General features: G+C 35.0%; 1 pseudogene; it reads left to right on the top strand.

Moving 5' to 3' along the window:
* Positions 1–764: 764 nt before the first annotated feature.
* LOC129457890 (uncharacterized) lies at positions 765–859 on the top strand (annotated as a pseudogene).
* Positions 860–9,291: the final 8,432 nt, after the last annotated feature.

The following is a 9,291-nucleotide window of genomic DNA, read 5'->3' as shown; positions in this document are numbered from 1 at the left end:
CAATTTCATGGGCACAAACATGTATTCTGCTTTCATTTATACTCACCTATTTTTAGTTGAAAAAACCTCTCAATCTAATAACTGAAATGCTATATTCATTATGACTAAAATTATCTACACAGTGTAGTGTATGTGTACTGATAATGCCCAACAATAAGAATGCTTTGTATTTGTACACAATGAACAGTGCTCTTACACTTAAAATCTCTTCACCTATAATGAAAAAAAACAAAACTGTCAGCCGAGGGTATATACAGCAATTTTCACACACTTATTGTTTCCTTCTTTTCAGTCATTTACCAAACTAGAAGAAGGGTAAATTAAATTGCCTTTCTTTTCTCTTCTACACTTTAGAAGCTGTATTTCATCAGTTCTTTGTGCCTTCTAACTTTTAAAAAAATATAACAAAGTGGTTAACTTAGGCATTGAGTCAATCAACTTTTGGTTTCAAAAACTCAGCAATGCAACTATTCTTAGATGACTGAGAAAAAATACTAGATGACTAAGTAAATCTAGTTATTAATTAACACCTCAATGCTTCAAAAAGAGATATGAGTTGGACATGAGACCAGGCAGTATCTCAAGCTTTATATTATGCTGTGCATGGCATGAAACTGCTGACTTTTCTTTTCTGAGAGGGCTGACAGTATATTTCTAACCTACTATTAGAAATAGTATCTTAGAAGATTTACTAAATGAACGCTACAAAAAAATAACAAATTAATATACAGCCATGGGTCTTACTGCTAAAAACTTTTTAAGTACCCATATGGGCAGCACAATAGCAATAATACAGAGAAGATTAGCATGGCATTTGTACATGGACAATATGTAAATGTGTATAGTCATCCACATTTTTCAGTAGATACCAATAGCCAGGGAATGTGGGTCAGGGTAAAGACTACAAAGGGGCACAATGAAAGTTTGGAGTGGTAATGGAAATGTTCCATATCATGATTCCAGTAGTGGTAATATGACTGTATACATTTGTTAAAACTCATCAAATTGTACTCTCAAAATTGGTGAATTTTATTTTGTGTAAGTTATAGCTCAATAAAGCTGAGAAAAAATGTTCTCAAATACTAAAAAAAGTTGTAAAAAATATATTATTTCTCCCATCCATTCCATGTACTAAGTGGGGAAATAAAATTTCATGAAAAGCACCGCACGTTCTCAATTATAAGTGGGAGCTGAACAAAGAGAACACATGGACACGGGAGGGGAACAACACATACTGGGGCCTGTCAGGGGGTGGAGTGGGAGAAGGGAGAGAGCATTAGGAAAAGTAGCCAATACATGCCGAGCTTAACACCTAGGTGATGGGTTGATAGGTGATGGGTTGACAGGTGATGGGTTGACAGGTGCAGCAAACCACCATGGCACACGTTTACCTATGTAACAAACCTGCACATCCTGCACATGTACCCCAGAACTTATAAGGAAAATAAAAATTAAAACAAACGAAAAGTTCACAAAAACATAGGGACTTTCCCCTTCTGTTTGAAGAATTCAGGCATGGCAGAAGCAGTCGGTTTTAAGTTAATTTATCAATCTCTGACAACCAAATAAAAATTCACCATATTTGGATATAGAAGTAATTATTTCAATGTAATATCTAATAAACTAGATATTAAACTAAAGCAAATGTTTAGGAAACATGTAAAATTGAATGATCAATAATTGATAATGTGCTGCTTCTCAAAAGCAAACAAAATATATTGAAATCTTTTGCCCGTTTTTTGACCAGATTATCAGATTTTTTTCCTATTATAGAGTTGTTTGAGCTCCTTAGATATTCTGGTTATTAACTCCTTGCCAGATGGGCTTCATGTACTGTATGCTAAACTTAAAATTTAAAATATCATGTCCATAAACATTAAAATGAATAAAATTCTTCGGTCACTAAAAAAAGCAAACAAAATACTTTAAGAACAATATCTTCCCTCAAGGTAAATATTATTATTCAACTGTTGATAATAAAAATCTATTTTTCTTTCTCTAACCACTCATCGGATTAAAACTTAAAACAAATATATATGTTCACATGCTATGCACAGAAAATGTTATGTACAAAGAATATGTATATAGGACTGCGTCTGTCTCCAGTATATTCACAACAACAGAAGTTTTTGTCTTTTTTCTCTTTAGACTTTTTTTTTTGCATGTCAATCTGATGAGGTGGGAAAAATGAAGCTGGAAAAGAAAACAAAATTGAAGCTAAAGACAATAAAGAAGATTGATTAAACCCACATTATCAAGTGAGTGTCAATAGCAAGGAGCTACTGGAATCCTGCACTCTTTTCCTCTGAACTTTTAGCCTTATGTCCATCAAGCCTTAAGATAACTATCCATCATGGAGTCAATGTGGCGAACAACTGTGTGGTCCTTTGATAAGGGACAGTGTCACAATTTGTCTCCTTCTCTTCCCACAGATCACCACTAATGGGGCAAGGCCAGGCCACAACAGCTGCAAATAACCCAAAGACATTCCTTAGTGTAACATAAATTCTCAGCAAAATTGTAGAACAGAAATCTAAGCAACCTTCAAAAATATCTAAATTCAATGATTATTTACTTGAATGTCTCATGTCAATTATATTTGTTCTTTTCCTAATACCAGTTTTGATGAATCCAAGTTTTAAGTATAATTAAATAACGGAATTGTGATACATTAGAAATGTGATGATGTTAACCATCCACTGACAGTTACAATGTCTGAGTAATATTTAAAATCTGTAGCTGGACTATGTTGTTATTTGTGCAATGCCTACAAGGAGGTAATTCATGCATTTCGATGTATGATAGGAAATCTATGTCATTTAAAAACAACACAATTTAGTAAAGTTCCAGCATACAAAATCACCATACAAAAATTAGCAGCATTTCTATACCCCAATAGCGAACGATCTAAAAAAGCAATCAGGAAAGCATTCCATTTACAATAGGTCTAAAATAAATAAAATATTTAGGAATAAACTTAGCCAAGAAGGTAAGAGATCCCTACAATGAAAACTATAAGATTTTGATGACAGAAATTGAAGAAGACATGAATGGAAAGATATTCTGTATTCATGAATTAAAAGAATTAATATTGTTAAAATATTGATATTATCTCATTGATCTACAGATTCAAGGCAATCTTCATCAAAATACCATGGTATTATTCAAAGAAATAAAAAAAATCTTAAAATTCATATGTAAATGCAAAATACCCTGAATAACCAAATCAATCCTGAGCAAAAAGAATGAAGCTGGAGGCATCACACTACCTGACCTCAAAATGTACTTTGAAGCTGTAGTAACTGAAAAAGCATGACACTGGCATTAAAAAGTGACAGCTATGATAACTACCCTGATTTGATCTTATGCAATGTACACATGCATTGAAACATACACTGTATCCCATAAATATGTACAACTCTAATGTATTAATTATAAATAAGAATTAATTAATAATTTTTAAAAGAAGAGCTATACCCAGCTTTCCCTCCAAAAAAACTCTCAGCCTAATTAATGAAGAATGCTTAGTATCCTAGAAAATGACTATGGCATAATATTAAGGGAAAGAAAGAAAAACTTAAAAAATATTAGTTATGATTAAAATTATGTTAAACAGCCAGGCACGGGGGCTCACGCTTGTAATCCCAGCACTTTAGGAAGCTGAGGCAGGTGGATCACTTGAGGTCAGGATTTCGAGACCAGCATGGCCAACATTGTGAAAACCTGTCTCTAGTAAAAATACAAAAATTAGCCACGCATGGTGGCACATGCCTGTAATTCCAGCTACTCGGGAGGGTGAGGCAGGAGAATCGCTTGAGCCTAGGAGGCAGAGGTTACAGTGAACCAAGATCGCACCACTGCACTCCAGCCTGGTTGATGGAGTGGGACTCTGTCTCAAAAACAAACAAACAAAATATATATATATGTAAACATATACATGTTAAAAATATGTATATTTGTATAACATACATATATGTTAAACATTCACAGAAAAAAACTTAGAAGCCTACAAAGTATATCAATTGGTATAACAGAGTACTGAGATTATAGGCAATAATTTTTTTCTCTATTTTATGATATTTTTCAAAAATTATTTTACTATGTCTTCACAGTTTTTTCTCTATACACTTGAAAACTTAGCAAGTTTATATTAGGGTTCCCTAAGATAGTGTCAGTAAATATTAACTTTAAAATAAAGAGCTCTGTATCATCACCAATAGGGAAGAAGTCATCTCAAGCAGACTTGCGATTATCTTACCATGGGCCAGCAGATTTGTGCCTCTTGAGCAGGAAGCAGCTCTATTTAAGGGCAATGAGAAGAAATGCATTCTTTTTTTTTTTTTTTTTTTTGAGACAGAGTCTCGCTGTCGCCCAGGCTGGAGTGCAGTGGTGCGATTTTGGATCACTGCAGGCTCCGATCCCCGGGGTTCACGCCATTCTCCTGCCTCAGCCTCCCGAGTAGCTGGAACTACAGGCGCCCACCACCTCGCCTGGCTAATTTTTTGTATTTTTAGTAGAGACGGGGTTTCACCGTGTTAGCTAGGATGGTCTCGATCTCCTGACCTCGTGATCCGCCCGCCTTGGCCTCCCAAAGTGCTGGGATTACAGGCGTGAGCCACCGCGCCCGGCCAAGAAATGCATTCTTAAGGGAGTGTTCTGAGGCCATGTGAGCTACTCTGAGTTCTTCCACTGGAATAGAATAGTGTGGAAATGAAGGAAGAGAATTTAAGATTTTATATAATTAGTTCAGAACCTCAGAAAATACCCTAGTGTCACCAAGCAAAGGGTTTATTCTTCCCCACCCTGACCACATTTCTCCCCTTAAGCTATTTAGTTAGTTAGTTAGTTAGTTAGTTAGTTAGTTAGTTATGACAAAGTCTCGTTCTGTCATGCAGGCTGGAGTGCAGTGGCATGATCTCGGCTCACTGCAACCTCCACCTCCTGGGTTCAAGTGATTCTTTTGCCTCAGCTTCCAAAGTAACTGGGATTACAGGTGCCCACCACCATGGCTGGCTCATTTTTATAGTTTTAGTAGAGAAGCGGTTTCGCCATGTTGGCGAGGCTGATCTCAAACTCCTGACCTGAAGCAATCCACCCGCCTTGGCCTCCCAAAGTGCTGGGATTACAGGTGTGAGCCACTGCACCTGGCCCCCTTAAGCTATTTAGTTCATGAGTTCTTTTGCCTACAAATACGCTCTTTGGGTTCATTTTAGACTGATTTTATCTGTGTAAAAATATTTGAGTAGAAAACACTGAGTTTCCCCAGACCCCAAGTCCCTCTCTAGGAAGACACAGTTTCTTAATCCTTACATGTCTTCCAACATTCTCCAGTGGCCGTGTTGTCTGAAGTACATTTTGTTCCTCTTAGAGACATCTTTGTGTATTAATTTTTACCAAAATACAGTCATGTGTCAGAGAAGTACCATTAGCTAGTATTATTTTAAGTTCACATTTTTACTGGGAGTGGACAAGGATGAGGTAAAATAAGGCCTGTGAACAATGGGACAGTAGATGGGAATAGGGACCACCAAAAGGGAGGAGAAGTTTCCTTGAAGGCAAAGGGAGGAACCCAGCAAATGAAATCTTGCTTCAACCACCATCTGATCCTGGGTGAATCTTGTTGATCCTGGTTAAGAATGTGAACTTTAGAATCAGACCAACCTGGATTCAAATCCTGTCTCTACCACCTAGAAATTTTGAGATCATAAACAAGTTACCCACCCTGCCACAACAGTGTATTTCCTTCAGTGTCCCATAGGAAAGTAATATATACTTCATGAAAATATTTTCAGTAACAGACCAGATAATTGTGTATTTAACCATGTATAATAAAATCTTCATAAATATTCATTACTATTTTCTTTATTTTCCCTTTTTGTTTTCTTCTGTAAATGAGGACCACATTGTACTCTCTAAATTCACATTTTCAATGAGTTTTCAAACTCTGTTAAAAATATCTGATTACCATCACTGTCCTTCTTGATGGTCAGGACTAGATCTCTAAAAGCTATGCTGGCTTCTGAGGATTTTACCTTCTGTGTTGAGAAGATCAGGCCTGTGTTTTAGCTTCTTACATACATGGCATGGAAACTCTACTCCTATGTTTCTTGGATGAGGAATTTAAACCGCCTATTCCATCCTAAGCGGTTACAGAATATAATGAGCCCCCCGTATGTGAGCTGTGTGAGAGTGGAGCCACATGCAAAGACCAGTAGAGAAATGGCTGTCTCATCACAAGCCCCCAGATGAGGCCTCTCAAATTCAGAGGGCAAAGCAAAGAGCCACAGACCCAGGAGTTCCCTTGAAGTTCAGTTATGAGTGTGATGAGAGGATCAGGACTGCCACGTCAGCAGACTGTCTTGAATCTAAAGGTTTGCTCAACCTGAAAAACTGCCAGAAATGTTGACTCTTAATTAGCCACACAAACTCCTTAAAAACTGAATAACAAAGAGATTCTGATTGCAATGTCTTAGTTTGTCATATACAAACTGTTTGGAAGTCCCAAATTCCAAAACATTATGAAAAAAAAAAAAAACTTCCAAGTGTGTATGGCAAGATATAATTAAAGTACAATGAAACTGGTGTTTTAAGAAAGGTATTTATTTTTGTTTTTTAGCTCTATAGGTTTGAATAAAAATAGCCCTAAACAATAATTGTGATGTGTTAATTGCTTTATACCTTCTCATGAAGTCAGGAGAAGTTTTGCTCACTGAATGACTGTAGGAGAGAGGCCTTTGCTAGAATCAAAAAACGCTACCAGTTATTCCAATTTGATGAGAAAATTAAGTCTATATTATATGTAATAATAATACATAAGCATGCTCTAACAGCATTTAGCAATACAAGCATTATTCCTAAGAGTATTTTCAAACATGGATAATTATGAAATTTAGTCTATTAGATTATTAAACAGAATGAAATTCCTAACATAAAAAATAAGAAAAATGTGTATTATTTTTTGCTTTGCATTTCAGAAGCCAACAAGGCAAAAATTATTTTCACTAAAGCTTTCCCATTCACAAGGAACTACTTCACACACATACACACACGGGCACACATACACACATACCCTAATACATGAATGTGTATGGCAGCATCTTACAGGATGCTAAGCATGTGATATATATGATAAGCCATTGCTATGCCACAAATCTGGCCCTAAATTGTCATATGTGACCATTCAATGCAGAGAGGGTTTAGAATAACCCAATTTGAGAAAGCTACAAGACCAGATTCTATTTTTAGGCTGGATTTTTTTCTAGACAGATGTTAAAAACCCATAAAGAGGATTTTTTAAGTGTTATTACTGGTAAGTTATTGCACCCTTAATGTGGTCCGTACTGTGGCAATAGAAGCTTCAGGAAAACATCTTTTCTTTCTGTCTCTTTCTCTCTTTAAACTTTATTTATAGCCTTGCAAAAGACTAGCATTCACATAACCCGCCTTTGCAGGCATGCCAGAAGATTAATGATATCTCAGTGTTCTTGAGAACAAAAATGTGTCTACCACTGTGTTGAATAATCTCCCCTTTCACACATTAAAAGTGAGATGAGGCCTACTTTAGAAAGCAAGGACAATGTGTCACAAAGAGTTACTTGGCTTAAAGACATACCCGTATTGCTATCCTGAATCATAAATTGTTTTCATGCATGTTATCTTGAGAATAAGAAAGCTTTTATCACCATCACTTTTTAAATTTTACATAGAGCCTCAAAATCTGACTTATTCCAGCATTTTTTTGTTTTACAATCTGTTGCTGGTGAGAATTGAGAATTTGGAGAAAGTTATTCATTATGACCTCTTATCTCTACTCTCCTCAAATTTGGCTAACAAGAATAAAAGCTTTTGAAAATTTAAATACTATAGATGCAGCAATTTTTGTTAAAGCTACCTTTTACCTAGTTTATAGTAATAATGATAACATTAACTCAACTTTTATTAAAATCTTACCTCATTCCATGAACCATTCTAAGTGTTTAACATACATTATCTCATTTAACCCTCATGAAAATCCTAAAAGGTAAATACTACTATTATTCATTTAATGGAAGAGAGAATTGAGACTTAGAGAGATATATGACTCACTCTAAATCACCCTTGTAATAAGTGACAAAACCAAAACTCCAACTCTGGTTTCTGGGACTTCAATGTTACACTCTCAACAACTATGATATACTGCCTCTCTGGCTACATTCATTTACTATGGACCATTACACAGCCACGTGATACTTACAGAATATTTATAATTTCCAGGCATTTCTTTGCCAGTGTTTAAGTACTTACCACATATCGGTGTCTACTATTGGTCTTCAGAATTATAAAAATGAGACAAACACAATTCTTGCCCTCGAAGTGTAGTGGTACCACAGAGCCAACTTGATACATTCTCAGTATCTAGAGTTTTACAGATCTGCCTGACATCACTTAAAACATTAAAATGCACTCACATCTCACATTAAATATAATTCACATAACCACATCCGAGTTAAGTTATATTTGCTTGGGGTTATTTTTATAGGCATTTTAACATTTATTAATTTTGATGCAGTTTTTCATAATTTATAGCCAGAATATATATATTTTTCCACAATCTCAGAAATTTTTGCCCAGGTTGTCTGCCTATAAAATTTAACAGTACATTGGTCCCAGTGTGAAAGATAGAAAAGTAAAGGATGAAAGTGATACAATGTGGCAAATAAATAATGGAGATATCTGCAAAGAATTATAAGAGCCAAAAAATACAAAGAGCAAAGGACATTTAAAAAAAAACTTAGGATAAGTAAAGGAGTTTAACATGTAACTCTCATTTACAAAGCTATTGAGCTATAAAAATCTGTGTTATCTCCAAGAAATGTCAAGAAATTGTGTCATAAGAAGCACATTTGGGCAGCATGATAGAGGACAGGGATAGAGACTTACAATTTAATGTATTTTCATTGTAGGTGTTTTCTGTTATCTAGAGGAAATCTTAATAGATACTATGCTGAAAATTCTGTTTCTTTGCTGTACTGATCAGAGTAGCCTGGTTTTCTTTAAGGCATAATATAAATTATAATTGACATTCTTTTTTAGACGTTATTTTATTGCCAATTTTCTTAAGAGAACTAACTACACTTTTTAATTCAGAATGTTAATTCATCAGGTATTTATAAATTATTTGGGACAATATTACATATATAATGTATATATACGTATATGTATATGTAAACATAGTATTTATAGTGTGTATATATAGTATACATATTCATTATACATGTATTATATATCATATAGCATACACAAATATAGTAA

This window comes from Symphalangus syndactylus, chromosome 11 (assembly GCF_028878055.3).
Source record: "Symphalangus syndactylus isolate Jambi chromosome 11, NHGRI_mSymSyn1-v2.1_pri, whole genome shotgun sequence".
Lineage (NCBI taxonomy): Eukaryota > Metazoa > Chordata > Mammalia > Primates > Hylobatidae > Symphalangus > Symphalangus syndactylus.
The sequence above is the reverse complement of the archived record's forward strand: the minus strand, read 5'-3'. Positions and strand labels throughout refer to the sequence as shown.